Source organism: Podarcis raffonei, chromosome 5 (genome assembly GCF_027172205.1).
Source record: "Podarcis raffonei isolate rPodRaf1 chromosome 5, rPodRaf1.pri, whole genome shotgun sequence".
NCBI classification, from domain to species: domain Eukaryota; kingdom Metazoa; phylum Chordata; class Lepidosauria; order Squamata; family Lacertidae; genus Podarcis; species Podarcis raffonei.
Genome location: NC_070606.1, coordinates 69595259 through 69617490, shown reverse-complemented (window position 1 = coordinate 69617490; position 22232 = coordinate 69595259). Strand labels below are relative to the sequence as shown.

General features: G+C 44.2%; 1 protein-coding gene across 2 annotated transcripts in view; it reads left to right on the top strand.

Annotated features, from left to right (window-relative positions):
- The window catches only part of SPSB4 (splA/ryanodine receptor domain and SOCS box containing 4), a 174599-nt gene that overhangs the window by 101872 nt on the left and 50495 nt on the right, over positions 1-22232 (top strand). Inside the window, exon 1 of one of the 2 annotated variants that reach the window (XM_053389995.1) lies at positions 7029-7696. The exons of the other annotated variant lie outside the window; for it this stretch is intronic. The gene's annotated coding sequence lies outside the window, so the exon portion shown is untranslated. Of the gene's footprint in view, positions 1-7028; positions 7697-22232 lie in introns of those variants that run through there. 2 annotated transcript variants of the gene reach the window in all.

Genomic DNA, 22232 nt, shown 5'->3' with positions numbered 1-22232 from the left:
AGTGGTACCTCGGGTTACATAGGCTTCAGGTTACATACGCTTCAGGTTACAGACTCTGCTAACCCAGAAATAGTGCTTCAGGTTAAGAACTTTGCTTCAGGATGAAAACAGAAATCATGCGGTGGCGGTGCGGCAGCAGCAGGAGGCCCCATTAGCTAAAGTGGTGCTTCAGGTTAAGAACAGTTTCAGGTTAAGTACGGACCTCCGGAACAAATTAAGTACTTAACCCAAAGTACCACTGTAAATAACTCAGTTCCTTCTGCAGTACAATTCTTAAAGATTCAAGCATCTTTTGGGCAAGGGTTTTCACAATCCTACTGGCCATGGAAGAAAACAACAGATATTTATAAGGACACAACCACTGCCATTTCTCCACAGATTTCGTCAGTGTGAGGGAATCATAGAACCATAGAGTTGGAAGGGACCCTGAGGCTCATCTAGTCCAACCCCCTGCAATGCAGGAATCTCAACTAAAGCATCTATGACAGATGGCCACCCAACCTCTGCTTAAAACCAGCCAGGCTGCCCCTCTGTACTCTCTCCTCTTCACTGCAATCCTGTTGTTTGTGTGTGTGCATGTCCTTGGTTAGGAATGGCAAACCGTTGGTCATGCTGGCTGAAGGTGATGGAATTTGGGAATCCAACAACATCTGAAGGGCCACACACTTTCCATCTCTGCTACAGGTGCCTTCACAGGCCTCTCAGTTTACCGTGGTGTTGTGCATAGGCTCATTCTGGACTACACGTCAAGGTTTTGCAGAGTATATTCCATCACTTTTTGAACTCTTGAGCCACTCTTTTGAATAGTTTGTTTTTTTTTGTAAAGAAAAAGAAAATACAGGATGTATGGATCCATTCAATACTGATTCAATCTACTTTTCTGGGAGCTCTACATTTGCCCGAACTCAGTGATATTATACTTCCAGTGTGTTGGAGGAAAGGGAGCCCATCTTTTCTGCTAAGCCGTGTACAGAATGGATGAAACAGGAGTTGCAAAAATGCTTTCTCCACTTTACATGGAGAAATAGTTTTATATTAGCATCCTTGATCCACGGAGAAATCAAATTACGTTAGCTGAACCTGACATAACCTTAAGGACTGCAACTTTGATGAGAGTGAGGCATGAGCAAAGCGTAAAAGGAATTGTGAAGGCATTTCTTTTACTTTGGAATGTTTCCTGTAAACAGTCAGGAAAACAAATATTTGGTTTGTGCTTGCTTCATTGCTGGGGCTCAAAAGAGTTTATTTTGTTCCAAGGCTTGCAGGCCTGTTGATATCATAGTCTGATTTTTCACACAATGACAAGCACTGTTTATAAGGCAACTGGATTTTTTAAAAATAATAATCACAAATCATTTCTCGAAAGATTACACATTATGAACTTGGCTACAGACCTGAAAGCAAGACAGCTCTTCCTAGAAAACGAGAATGAATCTGGCCGACATTAATTAAGTTATCATGGCCTGTACTGCTTTTATGATACCTATATTTGCAATGTATTCAGAGAAGCAATGAACCATGAAAGCAAGAGATTACCTACCATTCTTTTCTCAGTTTCTTCAAAAGACTAAGACAAAAATCTGAAGCTGCCTTCACTTAGGCCATATTCATGCCCTATGATTAAAGCACATGACTCCCCCCAAGGGATCCTGGGAATTATAGTTTAAGGGTGCTAGGAATTGTAGCTCTGTGTAGGGTAAATCACATTTCCCAGGATCACTGTGATATATGGGAGAAATATGGTTTCAGGAACACAAATGGAGAACTGGCTTTTCCTAAAGGGTGTGCACACACTCATGCTCATGTACCCACAATGTTTTTAGGTACATCCATGTGCGTTAAGTGCATATGGGATGTTTGTGTACTCATGTTTCTGTGGCCCATTCCATGCATTAAAGGTAAAGGTACCCCTGCCCGTACGGGCCAGTCGTGTCCAACTCTAGGGTTGCGTGCTCATCTCGCTCAAGAGGCCGGGAGCCGGTGCCGTCCAAAGACACTTCCGGGTCACGTGGCCAGCGTGACAAAGCTGCAGCTGGTGAGCCAGCACCAGCGCAGCACACGGAAACGCCGTTTACCTTCCCGCTATAAAGCGGTACCTATTTATCTACTTGCACTTAGGGGTGCTTTCAAACTGCTAGGTGGGCAGGAGCTGGGACCGAATGATGGGAGCTCACCCCGCTGTGGGGAATCGAACCGCCGACCTTACGATCAGCAAGTCCTAGGCACTGAGGTTTTACCCACAGCGCCACCCGCGTCCCAAATTCCATGCATTACAAAGCAATAAAACCAAGTTTGCTACCAAGTATCCACTTGGCAGGAGCGGGTCAGCCAATCCTGGGTCTCTTATGAATGTATCTTGCATGAATGTCCATATTGGTATGCATTTCCTATCAGAATTTTGTGAGCAGAGCTATCAGTGTCAGTTTCCGTGAGGCAATGCCTCTTGAGGCTTGACAAAGTAGTGTTGATAATGAATATTGTTCTGGATATCCATCTCAATGGGAGCTAAGATGACCGAAACTGTGATAGGTGGAGATGATTCGTGCTTATTCTGATGGCGAGGACAAGCCAAAAGTCTGTGCAAAAAATAAATTAAAGGAAGCAGCAGCAGTAGACGACATCAAAATAAGAAAAGGATAAAGTTGTGCTTTTTGGAGCTATGAAGGAGCTGGCTGTTCCCTTAGAGAAGACCTGATGTGGGTGCAATGAACTTTTGTGGACTACATTTCCCTTCATCAGGTGTATGAAGTGTTATCCTGACTATGTAACTATACATACATACACACACACACACACACACACACACACACTGGATGGAGGGAGTTATGAACGAGGAGATCAGAGGGAAATGCAATGCAGTAAGGTAATTTACATTATTAACAGCAGCCATTCTTGAAACAGTTGTTGTTGACAATAACAGATACTAATTTAGACATGTAATGTGATCAAAACCAAGCCACAAGTGATAGCACTGGGCATTTGGATGAACTGTAATTCTGTGATTTCATGGTGCAATCTCCCTTGAGGTTCTTAGAATCAATAAAAAGCTTGCTGGAATGAAAAAGTCTTTAGGGACCATTTAAAAGCCACCAGGGGGGAAAGTTAAATTCTTGGGCAGGAACTCCACAAGTATAGAGCCACCACTGAAAAGTCCCTATTTCTAGTATCTACCTACTTGACGAACTTTAGTGGTCTGCCCAAGAGCAGAGCCTCTGAGGACAATCTTGGGCAGTGGCATTGCATTGTCGATGGTGCTTCTTTTGCCTACTTGTCCTGCCAGTGATTTTTTTTTCTTTTAAACATATACTCTCACAAAATCCCTTAGCAACACACAGAGAGAAAGACACACACACTTCTTTCTTCCCTTTATACACATATACCACATCTCTTTCAAAATCAGTCGCTTTGGCAGTGTTTCTGTGTGAAAAGGTCAGGTTCTGAAGAAGTTGAAAACGGATAATGCTACTGAGAGTATCGCTGATCCTCTTTTAAGGAGAGTTATATAAGTTGTCAGAGGAAGTGTTTGGATGTTATATACGCTGTCATAGCAGCTTTCCACTTTAAGTGAAGCATATACCATCTTCAGTAATGAAATAATGGTTGTAGCACAGACAGTTGCTATTTTTAACATGCTGGGGATAAACCTCGACAAAAGTATGTGCTCTTTTCGGCAGATGATAATATGCTGGTTGGGAGCCTGCATGAAAGCTTTCTATTTACCACATTATGTTATAACGTAGAAGTTAAACAGTGTTTCATTAGGGGTCATTTTTTAAAGAAAAAAAATCATTGTAACTTTTACTAGCAGTTCACTTATTTTTGAGAGTCCCATGGACTGCAAGAAGATCAAACCTATCCATTCTGAAGGAAATCAGCCCTGAGTGCTCACTGGAATGACAGATCCTGAAGCTGAGGCTCCAATACTTTGACCACCTCATGAGAAGACTCCCTGGAAAAGACCCTGATGTTGGGAAAGATGGAGGGCACAAGGAGAAGGGGATGACAGAGGACGAGATGGTTGGACAGTGTTCTTGAAGCTACTAACATGAGTTTGACCAAACTGTGGGCAGCAGTGGAAGACAGGAGTGCCTGGTGTGCTCTGGTCCATAGGGTCACGAAGAGTCGGACACAATTAAACGACTAAATAACAACACTTATTTTTCATTGGCACATCAATATAGCATAAGAAGAGCCCTGTTGGGTCAGGCCAATGGCCCATCTCGTCCAGCATCCTGTTCTCACATAGCCAATGAAGATGTGGGAAGCTAACAAGCAGGACTTGAACCCAATAGCACTCTCCCCACTTGCGGGTAGTCCCAGCACCTGGTGTTCAGAAACAAAATGCAATCGTATCTTGGATCCTGGACACCTTGGTACTTGGATGTTTTGGCTCCCGAATGCCGCAGTCTCGGAAGTGATTGTTCTGGTTTGCGAACGTTTTTTGGAACTCGAACGTCCAGCGGGGCTTCCGTGGCTTCCGAGTGGCTGCAGGAGCTTCCTGCAGCCAATCAGAAGCCACACTTTGGTTTCCGAATATTTTAGAAGTCGAACGGACTTCCGGAACGGATTCCGTTTGACTTCCAAGGTATGACTGTATAGGTTTCTGATGTACTAGTCTGTAACACTGAAGGGAATGTATACTTTTCTCTCTGTTTATCAATAAATAAGTACAATACTGACTTTGGAAAGTAGGTTTTCATAAAAAGTTCTTCCATAAGTAACAAAAGCTCATTCAGTGTCTCTTGTTTTCAAATCATAGAATCCTTCGCACAGGTCAATTGCAGTCAGGTTGAGACATTTTTGTTATAGGCAATGTGAAGTTGAGGAGAAAAGAGAAATGGGGAATGGGGGGAGTCGAGGGAGACACTAAACTTTCATTCTTTACATAGTACATGAGTGGAGCTTTTTATTTCAGCATCACATGGATAGGCATCTTGTTTTTGTTGGTGCAAGAGATCAGAGGGTCCAAGTCATAGTTGGTTGCAGCATGTTTTGATTGTGTGTGAGCAGGGGGTGGGGTGTTGCTGGGTTAAGTTAGCCATACTGATTCATGGAATCACAGAATGGTAGAATTGGAAGGGACCCCAAGGGTCATCTAGTCCAGTGTTTCTCAACTTTTGGTTGCCAGCTGTTTTTGGACTACAACTCCCATCATCCCTAGCTAGCAAGGCCAGTGGCTAGGAATGATGGGTGCTGTAGTCCAAAAACAACTGGAGACTCCAGGTTGGGAAACACGGATAGTCCAACCCATTGCAATGCAGGAAATCTTACAGTACTTATTTCAATATATAACATGCTATACGCAAGGAAAGCTGCTCTAGCCAAATTCCAGTGGCCACAATGAAGTCATCCAGACACTATATATTATATTGGCCATGTAGTCAATTGTGTCAGGGTTATAATCCAAAGGCACGTGATGCAGCAATCTTGTTTAGGCTAATCAGGTTCTGGTCTGTGCCTGGATGGGAGAATGCCTGGGAAATGTATGAACATTGCACTGAGTTCAGTAAAAGAAAGGTGGGATAAAGGTAGAGTGAATAAATAACTCATTTGTCTTGATCGCATGGGGTTAGGGTTAGACTTCCATTTCTGTAACAAGACTTCTCCCACCTCTGCTGTCCTCCTGTGCACCCTCAGCATTTGGAAACCCTCCGGAGCATATTTGCATGGGAAGAGGAGAGGAAGGGGAAATCCTATTGTGAAAGGAGAACATCTCTTGCACAGCACTGGAAACAACACATGGTATTTTAGGTTTAACAGTATGCTGAACTATATGTTGATCTGAAATGGAGATGACTGAAGTAAATGAAAACTGAACTTTAGCAGAGTACCTATTGATTTATGGAAGCTTATGAGAGCATTGAGCATGACAATATTGCAAGGGTATGAGTCCTCTTTTCGATTAGCTGCTCCACACAATTGCTATAGTAGAAACACCCTTGCCTAGAAAATGTATATTATGACATAGCTAATACATATAAATAGTAAATAAATTAAGAACTAGCACTGCTATTTCAAACCAAACTGCCTTAAAGATAGACTGGATTTAAGAGACTCTTAAAGGTGGTGGTGGTGAAAGACAAATAAAAATAAAATCACATTTTTAAGGGGAGGTAATACTATATCACTGCTGATAAATTGTAATATCTATTTGCAAGGGAAGCACTCTCATGAAAAGAGGTGTTTTGAACCCCTGAAACTTAAAAACTGAAAGGACGGACCAAATTTAAATGAATGCAAATTAAGAAAGAACAGCTGTTCCACTTGTTGAGCTCCCATTATGTCCAGCAAGAGTGAAAAATAGCATCTATGCTTTTTCATAAAGCACAGACAAAAAAGGAGTACTCTCGGTCAGCTCAAGCTAGCTCAAGCCAGAGCGGCAAATGTCAAAAGGGTGCGTAGTACCCAGCTTGGTTCTTTTGGCACAAGAGGCAGAAAATCCCACACGCAGCTCTTCCCCGCCCTAGCAGTAAAAATACAACGGCAATACATGCATCTGCTCCCTCTTCACCACACCTCAGTGTCCCCCAAAAGCCAGAGAATAAATAACTCTGCTAAACACCCCATTCAGAAGACAAAACAAAACTGGATGTTCTAAAACAAAAAAACCTTGAATGGCTAGTGACATAATAGACAAGCCACACCCTTGTAAGAACACTCACATGCACCTAAAATTGCAAAAACCACCCCACCCCCCACCTTTCCAGAGGTTGACTCGCACCGATTATGCACAAGGGGTTAAATAATGCAGCTTCCCCGCCTGGTGTAAAACGCCGGCCAGGGAACTCTGGTGTGGCGCGCAGGCAGGAAACGCAGCCTGTGCCACCGTTGGCTAGGAGATCCGCTGCCCTTTTGCAGCCTGTTGGTGTGGACTCGGGTGTCTGGGGCGCGCGCGCGCGCGTGTGTGCGCGTTTGCTTGCTTCTCTGCCTGTAGGCTAAATGGTCGTGTTTTTTTGCGGTTGGGTGTGGGGGGGAGGTTAGAAAAAGAGAGAGAGGAGAGAAGGGGCGTCACCATCTGTTCTTAATTCCCTGGCCATTGGATTAGTAGCCTTCGGTGATGAGATCAGCAGGATCAGCTTTCAGGATGGGGCACCGGCCTGGCTTCAGCGGCAGGCTCTTCCCATCTGGGCTGTCTGTGTCATGAAGGAGGGAGGAGGAGAGGGAGGAGGAGGAGGAGGGCAGAGGAGAAAGCGGAGGCACAAAAGCGACGGCAACCTTTGAAGGAGCAGCCGCGAGGCGGGCGGGCGGGCGCGCGGGCCGGAGAAGCACCAGGACCGGCTCGCTCCCAGGCCACTCTTCCTTCTGGGGAAGAGTTTCCAGCGGGGAGTTTCCTGTCTGCGCCTCTGTCGTCTCCGGCGGGCGCGTGGAGCGCGGGAAGCGGGGCCTTGGCGCGAGTCGCCTCCAACTTCTCTCCAAAGTCTCCGCAGCCTCCCCCCCTTTTTTTAGGGGGGTGGTGCGCGGAATATTAACCTGCCTGGATCCGTCTGGTGCCTCCGCCACTTTTCAGGGAAATGCTCTCGGGAAGTCCCAAGAAGATCTCGTGCTGTTGTTGTCTGTTGCCTTCCTAGAGGCTTGCGCGCTCTCCTCTCCACCAGCATTCCTGGATTTTGTCTCGAACATCCGAAAAGACAAGAGAGAGAGAGGGAAAAGTAATAACCCGGGATCCAGCCAGAGATGCTTTTCTGGTCCCTTGGAGGTAAGTTTTCGGAAGAGGGGCCGCTCCCCGAGGCTGCTTTACGCACAGCCAGACTCCAAAATAGCCACGGCTCTGTTCAGCTCCAGTTAGTTACAAGGGGTGATGCTGGAACAAGAAAAGGCTCGTTTTTGAGACTCGGGAGCGAAAGGCTAAGGGAGCAGTTCAGAACTTTTCTAGCCCTTGCTTTGGGCGTATGTGATCAGAGCCAACGCTGGCCATGCTCAAGAGTAAACTCATTGAAATCAATGGATTTAAACGTGCCCATTGATTTCAGTGGGTCTGCTTTGCGAATGACTAGCGTAGGCTATTTTTTCCCATTAAAAAAAATATTTGGTCTGTCCAGGCTTGTAGCAGCGAGCTAAGCAAACGGTTTTTCGGATAAATAAACGCCTTATTGTCCCTGGCCAAGTGGTTTGTGACAGGCAGTCGCTGAAGGTTTTGTTAGCAACTTCTCAAACGAGCGATTGTGAAAGAGTCCTGAGCGAGATCTGTGCAGTTGTCCTTAGCAAAAGTGAGGCAGGAGTTTTTCTCTCACGAATCAAAGCTAAGCTTGCTCTTTTTTTCTGGCGGGAGCGGGGTGGGGAGGGGAGAGGAAGGGTGACTTTTTAGATTTGTAGGAACTGGAGGGTTCTGAAAGGCATCAGTTCTTCTCATGCCTTTCCCAGAGATGTTCTGCAGAATTGCTGAAATTCCATTCAGAACGCCCCACATCTCATGCTACATTGTGTGGGGTTTCACTAAAGACCCCTATTGAATTTCTCAGACACCAATTCTCATTCATTCTAGAAAAAGGAAGAGGGTGGTGGTGGTGGGGAAACAGAACAATATTCTGATTTTAGTACCTGTACCTTTAGGATAGCAAATAATTTTTTTTTGTGGGGGGCTGTGTGTGAGAGAGAAATATCCCACCTGAAAAGTTCTTTGTCCACAGATGAGCAACTGTTTTAATCTCCCGTTTGATTACAAGCTGCAATCCTTAGCGCCAATCAGCCTAGGCTCCCCCCTCCCTCCCTTTAAACAGTGCTTGCCTGCCCTCGGTGACAGAATCCATTCATAACGAGATAACACTGCATTGTGAAATGACTTATCCGGAGAGAAGAGACTGGCTGCTCCCAAAGGACTATTTTTCAGCCTTGCAACTGTTTTCATCTTTGTGTGTGTATGTGTGTGGAGGGGTAATAGATCTTCCTAGCTCAGACAGCCTGTAGCTTGTGATGCAATTTCGTTTATTTACTTTTTGCTAATGGCAGCAGGAAGTTGTGTGAGTATACACTGAGGGGGAGAAGATTGCTGCTGGTCAACGTAATTGTCATGGCTTTCATGAGAAATAGGCTTGTGGGGTTTAAAATGCAAGAATGGAAGCCATTCTTCCATTTGTGCCTGCCAGTGTCTCGTTGTTTGACCTAGGGCAACCTCTCTTTGCTCAGTTTCACCACTTGCACTTAGGGGAAAAATAATACTCCTCCCCTCCTCTCGCAAGAGCACTGAGGCTTAATTTATTAATGCATGTGAGGCACTCTGACTTTCTCAGACACTGCTGAGGAGGGAGCCCAGTGGATGGACTAGGAGCTGTGAAACGAAAAACCACAGCCCTGCATTAACTGTTTATGGGAAACAATGGACTCGGGAGTGGTTGCCTGTGCTCTCCCTGGACAATTGCTCCCAATGAATCTCATTATTTAATAGTTTCTTGCTACTTGGGATAATAATAGGTCTCCTACACGAATCCTGGTGAGATTGTTTGCATAGCAATGTAAAGTTGAAGATAATTACAGAATATCTCCGTTGCTTGGGGCACATGCATAATTTCCAGATAAGCAGCAGCCTTAATATCTTACAAGTAAATGGATACCAAATTACATGCAAAAGGGCACAGGTTCTGGATAATTGCAGTGTAGATAATGGGTATTTGGGTGGGGTATTTGGATGAGGAGGTGAGTAGTTTAGACTTCAGAGGAAAGCGTTAAAATGCAGGTTTTGGTTTACCTTAAAAGAAATATCATCTTGTAGCATAATGCTTGCTGAGTTAAAACTGTATCCTGCTGGTCCGTGGCATTCCTTATTAACTCTGCAGACTTCTTGTGGCACGGGGCAGTGTGAGCTTGGTGTAATGGATTTTCCATGTTCCAAGAGCAGGCGACTATTTCTGTCTCCTTTTCTTCCCTAGATACTGTTTTGTCCCACTTTGTGTAGGTCAGTGTCTAACTCCCTTTGAAAGGAAACGTCTTTGTGTCCTGTTTTTGCTGCTGTTCCATCTGCTGGATTTGTCATTCTCTGGAGGAGCAAGAGTTAATTCTCCTGTTCATGGCCTGTCTCCATATTAAAGCACTTTTACCCCATTTACATCCCTGACCTGTAAGGTTGCAATTGGCAGCCACAATAGGTTCACCACCTGTTTAAGCTGATCTGGGATTTATTTTTGAAGTTCATGGGCAGTGATGTAGGTTTTCCAGAAACTTCTGAATTGGGATTCTTTCCCAACAGGAATGTTTGGAAAATGTTCCCATGCACATTAGGGTCATTTGCACTGGGAATCTTTCAGATTGCACTGGAAAATTTTCTGATATCATAGAGGTTGGGGGAGAGGAATCTATGACCCTAGATGTTGTTATACTTCAACTCCCATCATCCCTAGCTAGGAGGGCTAATGCTCAGGAATGTTGGGAGTTGTAGTCCAGCAACATCTGGAGGGCTATGCCCTAAAGCAGGCATGGCTAAACTTCGCCCTCCAGCTGTTTTAGAACTATAGCTCCCATCATCCCTAGTTAACAGGACTAGTGGTCAGGGATGATGGGAACTGTAGTCCCAAAACAGCTGGAGGACTGAGTATGGCCATGCCTGCCCTGAAGAGTGATCTAATTTAGCAACTTTATTTTACTTGTCTTTTGTAAACAAACCTAAAAACTTGCAAACTGTTGAGCTTGCCTAATAAGCTGTTTGCAGTTGGTAACTATTACTAGTAATTGTTACTGTCCTTTCTCTTTTGGCTTTGAAAAAGTAGGCGTGCTTGCATGTTACATTCAACAAGTGTACAGTCTGTGTACCTGTTTACACAGATAGTTGAACCGAATGTATATTACATGTACATATTCACATGTAATATTCAATGAATGTATAGTCTGTGTACCTGTATCATTCACACAAAAGCTTGTGTTTAGAGACAACATGTACCTGGGCTTAGTGTCAACATGTGAACACCACAGAGTTGCCACCAGCTAATTTTGCTGTTCTTCTGACATTCCTTATTTGCAATCTTCGTCCATGACATGACAGACACTTCACTTTAGCACAACTCCTAAGCTGTACATTTCATTATGAATGATGATGGTAAGATCGCCCAGCTTCCACTCAACTTCTGAGGAGAAAATGCTTTTCATGTGTTTGAAGTGAGGAGGGAGTATAGCTGGTGTTGCATCGGCTTAAGTTGGAATTCTCTGATACTGTGGAACTTGCAAATCCAGGCCTTAGGCCAGCAGAGCATAGAATTAGCAGTGGCTGCTGTTCCACAGGGATCTATGGCCTCATTTTGTAATCAAGAAGCAAACCTTATTTCATTATGATTATTGGACAGGAACAAGGCCGCAATGTATTTAATACGAGGGCTGCAAAAATGAAGGATGTCAGTATACAGCAAGCAATTAGATTATCTGAATCAGCCTTTCCCAACCTGGTACTCTGAAGATGCTAGCTGGGGTTGATGGGTGTTGTTGTCAAAAACACCTAGAGGACTCCAGGTTAGAAGTTGAAGATGGCATGGCTTATTGGTATTTAAAGCAGCTGAGATGTTGAGTTTGCACATTCTTCATGCCAGCTTTGGCTCCTGTGAATTTAACTTTAAAGGTGCCCTTTTGGATACATCTTGGCAGCAGGATTTGCCAGCTAGGTCTCTCCCCCACTGCTCCCTCTGCCCTGCAGTCCTGGATTAACCAGGCCAGACAACCACTTGTCATCTCTTGTTTCTTGGGCACACATGCTTTTCTCATTGTTTGCTGGCATGGGATTATTCCAGCACAAACCATCTGCTCCAAGGATGTGTGGCCAATACTTTGCTTGTTGTCTGCCACCCTCTTTGTGTCTATGACTTGCATTTTCAATTACTCTTATGTGCCTGCAGAAGTCAATCACCATCTGCTTGTCCGTTCATGAGTCTCTATTTTCCTCAAATCTTCATGTGTGTCCTAACTTCTATGTTTCGTTTTCGTCTTTGATGCAACTGTGCATTTTCAGCTTTTGCTATACTATTAGTGTAGTGTGGGGGTAGAGTTTAGAGTTCAGCATGTCCCACTTGTTTTTGCTCCCATTTTAGTGTTCTCATTCACCTCCCCCCCTCCTTCATTGGATTTACATTCAATATATTCTGCCCCTTGCCCTCTGATCTTCCATGTTTTATTGTTCTTAGCACCATGCCATGCTAGGTTACCTTTTAAAGAAGTTTCCCCTTTTTCTGCATTACCTGGGAGAAATTCTAACTGAATGCAATGGGATTTACTTCTGAGTAGACATGCATAGGGTTACACTGAGTAGGATCACACTGTCCTTTCCCCCTGAGACATGGTGCCTGTTTGCTTGAAGAAAGGCACTGTACTAATACTTGTTTAAAATGTTTGTTGGTGGGCTGTTGATGGTAGGGAAGATGGTCTGAAAGGTCACCTTCAGCTACTAGAAGGGTAGTTTACCATAAAGACATTTGATGTTTTTTCAAGAATGTAAGTGTAAGTTAAAAGTCTAGGACAATATCTCATGGTGGGTACAAGCTAGCCAAGAGTTATCTGGCTGGGCCCAAGGAACTGTTAATGCCTTGTGGGAGAGGATTGTGTCAAAGGCTTTGAAAGAGGTGATGCCATGACCCCTTCTGAAGTGGCCCTCCATGGACCTTGAGATATTGGACAGCCTCCACCTTGTATATTATTTTTCTGGGCAAAGTAATCCAGAGTGTGGTGACCAGGTAACTACAGGCACATCTGGATAAAGTGAATTATCTTGACCCATTTCAATCTGGCCTCTGGCCCAGTTTCAGCTTTGGTTGCCCTCTGTGATGACCTTTATCAGACAGAAAAAAATACTAGCCCTTTGATTCTCCTTGACCTCTTGGCAGCCTTTGATACCATGGGCCATGACACCCTCCTGAAGTAATTCGAAGGATTGGTGGCACAGTGTTATGGTGCTTCAACATAGAGAATTCCTAGCAGACAGTAGCATTGAAGGACTCTACCCATAGCTTTTGTGCTTAGGATGCCACAGGATTCCATTTATGAGGATTTGAAGTGTGAAAGCCAATGATACTTAGCTAGCCATTCCTTCTGACTCAGGAGAATCTGTAGATGTGCTGGATCTAGCCTGGGGTTGTTGACAGGCTAGATGAGGATCTGTAAACTATGACTTAATCCTGATAAGACAGAGAGACACTGTATAAGCAGTTCTCATTTCTGGAGATTGGGGAGACAGCCTCCTCTGGGAAAAAGCAGAGTGGGATAGAGACTTTTACCCAGAGGGGTTTGTGTTTTTCGTTTGTTTGTTTGTTATCAGTGCTTTGTGCCAACATTATTCTAGCAACTTCAGAGAAACAGGTTCCTGACTTAGGTACTGGGTTGCTGATAGTAGTAAGTAGTGAAGCCTGCTAGGCAGAGTTTTCCTTTTCTTATCTTAAGTAGATAGCAGAATGATACACAACACATAATTCCTTTCTTTTTTTTAAGTGGAGCAATAAGAGTGGAGAGCAATATGAAGGTTGTTTTCCCCAGTATTGTAAAAGCTGACTTCAGATGACACATTGTGCAAAGAGGATTGTCTGCCAGCTGAACAGACTCTGGAACACTGCTTGGCAGGAAACCAAAGAATGACACTGCATTTACAGCAATCCTCTTTTATAACCAGTTCAAATAGGGGCTTCATTCAGAATGAGGCACTGGATTGAATTCTGGGTACATCGGGCAATCAGGAGGCAAGGGCAATTTAGTGTGTGGCAGGTCACACACTTACTACGATTTCAATTCGGAATACAGAACTTTTTGTTCTTTCTTTACTGTATTTTCCCATTCCATCCCTATCACAGTTGAAAAGGCATCTCTTAGTAGATGAGAGGCATAATATAGCCTTCAACTTTGCAGTTCAGTCTGACAGCAATCTCTATGTTGTGGATTTTTACAAAGTCTAAATTGCAGTATGTTTAGACGGGACACCCAGAGTTATTTAGTTTTCAATTTGATGCTGTTGTGAATTCATTCAAAGCATTATTTATCACTAAAAACCTGGCAATATCTACTGTCAAGGAGTGGCTAACCTGTATAGGATAGCAGCCGAGTGTCTTGGGTGTAAGGTGACAGTGTTTTATGCCACTGCAAGGTATCTGGGTGATGCAGCTGAACTGTGCAAAAGATTGAAATAAATTAAAAAATTGTCCAGTAGCTCCTTGGAGACCAACTAGGTTTGTTCTGGGAATAAGCTTTCGTGTGTATGCACACTTCTTCAGATAGGTAGACCAACACAGCTACCGACCTGAATGGTAGGATCACAGAGCTAAGATCCCTAGCTCTGTGAATGGAGAAGTAGAAAGGACAGTGCTGGTCAGCACTGTATGCACAAAGCCAGCATTGCAATTCCATCTGCAAAAGCATGCATAGGCAAACTCGGTCCTCCAGATGTTTTGGGACTACAACTCCCATCATCCCTAGCTAATGGGACCAGTGGTCAGGGATGATGGGAATTGTAGTCTCAAAACATCTGGAGGGCCGAGTTTGCCTATGCCTCTCCAAAAGAGTGCACTGCAAAACCATGATTTTTAACTGAAACCACGTCCACACAATAGACACCTTCTCTTTGTCTCTCTTTGTCTCTCTCACTCTTCAGGAATACCCTCCTCCCCTTAGAAAACTCCAACAAACAGACTATCATGACCCTGAGTGTACACATCTCTCCTTTGTCAAAGCATGGGATAAAGTTCTCAAAACACAAGGGATGAGAATACAAAAGGGAATGCACAGAGAGGATTGGAAAACAAACTGAACCAAGTCCAGTACCAGTGGAAAATGATGGTTCAGAGACTCAGGAGTATTGTGGTGCTCATCTTAAGCCAATCGTAGGAGAGGGCTGTTGGCTAGATCTCTTTACAATCCACTTCAAAGTTGTACTCAGGCTGCTGACTTGGAACTTCCAGACTAGGACCAGTTGAGAGGGTACTCCCACAAGGCTGCCGTTATCTCAGAGCTGATGTGTCGGAAGCTTATGTAGGGGGTGACTGGAGATAATGATTGTAATTAGGTTTATTGGATCATCTATCTGAATCGTATGGAATGTGAATGCATACCAGTTCCTGCCAGGTGGTGTGTCTGTGAGATAGACTCCCTATTGTTGGTCTGGTTTATATGATAAGCTCATTATAAATGTTACTCCTTTTGCACAGATTGCTGCTCTGTGGAAACATTTTCCTCCCCTTTTAGTAGTCTACATCAGGGCTGAGTTATGTTTTAAATTGGCCTTAAGAACCTTTGGCTGAAAACACCTTCACAGAAGTCTGTATTTGTGCCTGTAGTTTCTGCCACCATCAGTGCAAGTCTATGTGTGTCTACTCAGGTGTAAGTCCTATTGAGTTTAATGGGATTTACTTTCAGGTAAGGACACGGGTGGCGCTGTGGGTTAAAGCCTCAGCGCCTAGGACTTGCCGATCGAAAGGTCGGCGGTTCGAATCCCCGCAGCGGGGTGCGCTCCCGTCGTTCGGTCCCAGCGCCTGCCAACCTAGCAGTTCGAAAGCACCCCCGGGTGCAAGTAGATAAATAGGGACCGCTTACCAGCGGGAAGGTAAACGGCGTTCCATGTGCTGTGCTGGCTCGCCAGATGCAGCTTTGTCACGCTGGCCACGTGACCTGGAAGTGTCTGCAGACAGCGCTGGCTCCTGGCCTCTATAGAGTGAGTACCTTTACCTTTACCTTTAAGTGTGTGTAGGATTTCAGCCTAAGATTGTAGTCTTGTACACTCAATCCTATGCATGTCTCAATTTATTTAGTTCACCACAAGAAGACCACCAATGAGTCTTCCCAGGGAACTACCGGTAACCCTGCAATGAGATTCCTTAGGCAAAACGTGATACCATTCTCCCCACATCTGTTCACTGAGCTAGATTCTGGGGACCAACAATGTCTTTTACATGTCTTTTACTCCTTCCCTAGAAAGTTGTGGTTGGTTCCCTCTCTTTTAAGCTTCTTGTGTGTGCTTTTAGGCTTTTCACCAACATTCTAGTGTAGTTTAGTATTGGCATGTTGTTGTTGTTGTTGTTGTTGTTGTTGTTGTTATTATTATTATTATTATTATTATTATTATTATGCTGATTGTTGTGTTGGTCATTTTCTCAAGTTGCTTTGAATTTATAAAGAAACATTGGGGTAGAAATTTTGCAACCAATCTTTTCAGCAGTTACCTGCCCTGGATGCTAGTACAAAGTGAAGGACCTTTCCCCTGCAGTTAGAGAAGTTGGAGGGACTGGGTCTTTCATGCCCAGCAAGAGAGACAGACTTTGTCCCTCTCTTAGCTTTTCCGGAATCCATAGAGAACTTGTGAGACACAGTCACTTTCTCACATAACTGGACTTCGGACCATTAGAAGGAATAAGAACTAACTTCATTGCTTCTGGGGTTTTTCAAAGCCTAACATGAAGTGAAAGCAGGATTTGTGGCCTTCCAGATGTTGCTGGACTGAAACTCCCATTATCACTGAACATTTCCTGGGATGATGTCCAGTGACATCGGAAGAGAAATAGGCTCCCATCTCTTTTCTGTGTACCAGGAGCCTGGGATAAATTTGCATGTGTGTGGAGAAGTTGGGGTGACCACAAATTATGGCTGCCAAAATTTGGCTGCCAAAATTTGGGCCCTGTCTACAGTATACTAGTGTTTTCCAAGTATTTGTCAATAGATAATTATTGTGGGTATTAAATTTACTATAGTGTCTACTCAGTAAATTACCCGGTATATGCAAATACAAATCCAGTCCTGCTTCACTGACATGTATTTTGAAAACTTATGCCCTTCAGAGTTCTCATAATATGCCTGAATTTTTCACTCTAGGTCCAACATAATGGGAAAGGCCTTGACGGTCAAAATCTTTCTTCTCCTAGCAAAAGCGGTGAAGGAGGAAGTCATATCAGAGAAGTAAAATGTGATAGCTGCAGTGCTCTATCACCAAACAGTTGTGGACATTCCAGGTCCCTTCTGGTGTACCAAAAATCTCATTTTGTGTAGGCTTCAGGAAAATCTCATGTCCTCCTATAATGTTCCATATACTCAGATGTCCTCCAGTTGTACTGTTCTTTCTAAGAAACATAACATAACTAGAGACAAAATACTCTTGATTATGATAGAAGGGCTAAGTGCTTTATCACAATTACACTTTTTTTTATTTCCTGGAAGTTCTAGTAAGAGCAGAGTTTGTAAATATGGGCATGGTTTATTTGCTGATAAATTGAACAACTTACATCTGTTTAATTTGTTGTGCTTTCTGTTTGCTTAAATATTTTGTTGTGGCCTGTGGCTAAATCAATTAACTTCTAATGCTAATAGATATCCCCTGTGCTTAAACTTTCCACATTTCCACACAGACACTTGCACCTTTTTAATGAAATAAAGCTGCTCTGTATGAAATAGAAAGTTTTATGTGCATCACTTCCAAATGTTCTGTTTTAAATTACAGAGGTTTAAATATGTGGTGGCACTTCATATTACAAGACACGCTTGGCTTCTCCAGCAGCTATTTAAAAATGTTCATGTCTTATTCAATGTATTATTAGTGTACTCTGTTATCTATCAAACCTTGTCTAGGAACTTTGTAGGAGTTCTATAGAAGCAAGTAAAATTTTGGCCACATAAATTGCGTATGAACTTTTGCAGATAAATAGAATCTTAATATTTGTATTGCATGCTTTCCCCAAATAATGCAAGGCAGATTGTCTGGTCTCTGCCTTCCTCTTCACAATAACCCTTCAAACGGTCTTTAATAACTGTCTGAAATGGTGGAATGGTCCAATCATACTTCATGGGGCAAGATGTTCCACAACCAGTGTTCAAAATTACCCAGGTGCCAGGCACATTTTACATCAGGCTATTGGCCAAGTGCAACCAAGTGAAGATGCCTGGGGACCTAAATGGTGTCTCACATATCCATCATCTGGAGGTGCATGCCTGTGGATCACTGGATCTTGACTGTTTCACACACATCCTGTGGAATTCTATCCACTCCACTCACAGTTGTGAGGAACATTCTCACACAACGAATGGCCTGGGTCACCATTAAAAAAAGAGAGAGGTAGAAATAGGCCAATATATACCGTATTTTTCGCCCTATAGGACGCACTTTTTCCCCTCCAAAAATGAAGGGGAAATGTGTGTGCGTCCTATGGGGCGAATGCAGGCTTTCCCGGGCTTCCTGCAGCTCTGCGCCACCCTCCCGATCCCGGCGCGAAGCCGCGCGGGGCTGCGGAGGGTGGCGCACAGCTGCCTGCGCTCCAGGGCTTCCTGCAGCTCTGCGCCACCCTCCCGATCCCGGTGCGAAGCCGCGCGGGGCTCCGGAGGGTGGCGCGGAGCTGCCTGGGCTCCAGGGCTTCTTGCAGCTCCACGCCACCCCCCAGATCCTGGTGCGAAGCCGTGCGGGGCTGCGGAGCTGCCTGCGCTCCAGGGCTTCTTGCAGCTCCGCGCCACCCACTGGATCCCGGCGCGAAGCTGCGTGGGGCTGCGGAGGGTGGCGCGGAGCTGCCTGCGCTCCAGGGCTTCTTGCAGCTCCGCAGCACCCCCCACATCCTGGTGCGAAGCCGCGCGGGGCTGCCTGCGCTCCAGGGCTTCCTGCAGCTCTGCGCCACCCTCCCGATCCCGGCGCGAAGCCACGTGGGGCTCTGGAGGGTGGTGCGGAGCTGCCTGGGCTCCAGGGCTTCCTGCAGCTCTGTGCCACCCTCCGGATCCCGGCGTGAAGCCGCGCGGGGCTCTGGAGGGTGGCGCAGAGCTGCCTAAGCTCCAGGGCTTCTTGCAGCTCTGCGCCACCCTCTGGATCCTGGCGCTAAGCTGCGTGGGGCTCCAGAGGGTAGCGCAGAGCTGCCTGCATTCCGAAGCCTGGTGCGCGCTGAAGAGCGCCCCCGGGCTTCGCGCACCTCTCTGCAAGCCTGGGGAGACTGGCGCGGCTCCCTAGGCTTGCGGATAGCAGGCTGTTTTGGGTGCTGGGGTCAGGGGAAGCTCGGGCTTCCCCTGCGCCTGCCCCGTGCCTGAGGAGGGGAAAATTTCTTTTTCTTTATTTCCCCCCCCCCAAAAAAAAAATTAGGTGCGTCCTATGGGGCGGTGCGTCCTATGGGGCGAAAAATACGGTATTTGGATCAACCTGGTGGTATTATTAGCACTGCATTTGAACCAGCCTAAGGACGCAAATGGTGCTGTGGTCTAAACCACAGAGCCTAGGGCTTGTCGATCAGGAGGTCGGCGGTTTGAATCCCCGTGACGGGGTGAGCTCCCATTGCTCGGTCCCTGCTCCTGCCCACCTAGCATTTCGAAAGCACGTCAAAGTTCAAGTAGATAAATAGGTACCGCTCTGGTGGGAAGGTAAACTGTATTTCCGCCAGAAGCGGCTTAGTCATGCTGGCCACATGACCTGGAAAAACTGTCTGTGGACAAACGTTGGTTCCCTCGGCCAGTAAAGCAAGATGAATGCCGCAACCCCAGAGTCATCCGCAACTGGACCTAACGGTCAGGGAGGTACCTTTTCCTTTAAGGATTAACCAGCCTGTTACCGGTCTCCTGGGGCCTTCCTAAATAGGCAGCTGCTGAATAAATTGTTAACAACTTTCAAGGGTCCATATTAATTTATTCATATAAATTTGTAGTCAAATCCAAACATTTGACGTCTGGTCTTATGCTTGGCTACTCAGAAGTAAGTCCTACTGAATTCATTGAGGATAACTATACTGTGGGATTATTGTGGTCATAAATGATTTTGTCTCACCCTTCAGTTTAGTGAGAGGCCAGGTGGGAGATGATAGATAGATGATAGATAGATGATAGATAGATGATAGATTTATTTATTGTTTATTTATTTATTATGATAGATAGATGATAGATAGATAACGCCTTATCTTGTGACCTTCAGAAACCTTAATTTGTCTTCAGTGGTACAGTTTGTTCTTCTGAAAAAATAGTTTGCCAAATAAAATTCTGTTAGATTGTGTTAAGGCGCTACTGTGGCTTTTAGTTGTGCTCTTAAATGTTTGTGGTTTTTGAGTCTTTTTGCAGAACTGCAGTAGAAACAAATCAAGAGCAAGAATCTTCAGAGAAACATGATACTAAGCTGTAAATCCTCAGCAGCAACTAATGTGTAGAATTCATTCAGACTCCATTCACGTTCTTATAATTGAAATTCTCTTAAGAGTGTTGCCCCATAGCATAAAGAGATCTCTACTCCCCCAGCCCCCTTTACCACCAAAGTCTTTTTTAGCCATTGTGGTGCTGAAAGCTATTGTCACATAATCAACAGATGATGGTAGAACTTGGAAAGTTAAGAATGCCAGGTCTCAGTGGGGTGTATTTTTGCCTTTTGTCGTTGGCAAACTAATCAACCTCATTTTGAGTGCTTGGCTGAATTATAATACTTCCTCCAAATTATACTAGCAAACTTCTTCCTCAGGGAACAATGTGCAATCCCTTAATCTCTCTCATACAATTGGCAGCTCTCTTCAATGTTAAGAGTATCACTCTTTAATGAAAGCATATTATTCACCAGTTTCTGCTTTCCATTTTTGCTGAGGGTATTGCCTTTACTAAAGGGTAAAATCTACCGGAGTCTGCTTGCCCCTGTGTGTGAGACTTGGAAGCTGAGGTACAAAAGTGTTTAAAAAAGCCAAAGACTTAATTAAAAAACAACAACAAACCCATAACTGTATCCTCTGCCACTGTACATGACAAAATATTATTGAAGATAACTGAGTCAGACTTTTAGCTTTCATTTTCAGGAGATAGGAGCTAGTTGCTCTCCAAAATACGTAGGTAACATTATAGGAAAACAGAACTATGATTCTAGACCTTGCAAGTACACAGACTTCCATTTTTAATATCATACCATAACAAGACAGTATAGAAGGGTGTACTCATATTTTTCAAAACTGGGAAATAAATAAAGTGAACGGATTCAACCCCTTTATTATAAATGAGCAAGCATTGTCCAGACACAGAATAGAGTTAATAATTGGAGGAGAGACTTCAATGTTTTCAATATCTGCCAATACAAAGAGTATTTTACCAAAAGCACTTGGTCCAACATACATGGTTGGGAAACTTACAACTGAAGAAAACAAAACTGGAAAAGGTACTAACAAATGGGGAAATTAAAGGGCTGTTAGTTAAGTTTTTTGCTTTAATATGAAACTTTTACAAGAAGATGAACAGATTTAAAGGTCATTGTGACAGGGATCTGGGAGCTTCCATTTGTGTAGAAAAACACGGTAATGCTAGTATACTGTTGGGCAACAGGAATTTAGGAAAAGGTAGCCTGTGGCAACAAGAGTTTTAACCCAGCTGTAGTCAAACCATGACAATACAATTAAACGGGCTTCTTCTGCATCTTAACCTGTTGCCAAATGGGTCCCTAGTCTGCTGCCAAATTTGGAAATGGAGCATTGAGGCTTAATTTATGAAATCACAAAGGAATCATTAGTTTATTGAGAGCTCATATGGTTGAGGTGATAATTTTGCAATGCTCATAATTATACTTTTCATGTATCATTATTCCATATTTATACATACGATCCCTTCAGGCCATCTCCATATGTCTGACGGTTCAATTGAGTGTTTGGATGCCACGGCATTTGCTTTCTAAGAAAAACTTATTTGTCTTTACAAGGCGAGGTTGTGACCTTTTTTCTGGGCCTGTTCTCGGAGCAGATTAGTTACACCTGACTTAAATTAACATTCCAGATGTCTCAGTAATAATGTCAGTTCCTGAAATATTTCTGGTAGTTTATATTACTGGTGTGCTGTGTCTTGTGTATCCCCCAGCCCTTTGTGGTTCCTTTCCCCAGTATTTTGAGTTGTACAGATTTTTGATTTCGCTTTAGCATTGCACATAATTTCGAAATGGTGCGAGGTGCAATAGTATTAGTTCTGTTTTTGGGGTTGGTGGGGATATCTGCTTATGAGGAGAGAGTGAAGAGAAAGGTTTCACACACACCCCCGTATAACACTTGGACTCAAGGTCATCCACATGAAGCTGACTGGCAGCAATTCAGGACAAACAAAAGGAAGCAGTTCTTCATACAGCACATAGTTAACTTGTGGAATTTGCTGGCACAAGCGATGATCATCATCTTGGATGGCTTGAAAGGGAGCTTTAGACATATTTATGGAAGGTAAAGCTATCAGTGGCTACTAATTGCCTTTGAATGTTGGTCATTGGGGAAACAACAACAAGAGAGAACTGTGGTCCTCATGTTCTCCTTGTGACTTCCCAGAGGCATTTGAAAGAGGCATGGCTTCCCAGAAGCATACCTGAAGAAATTCCTCCCTCATACCAGCCTGTTGCT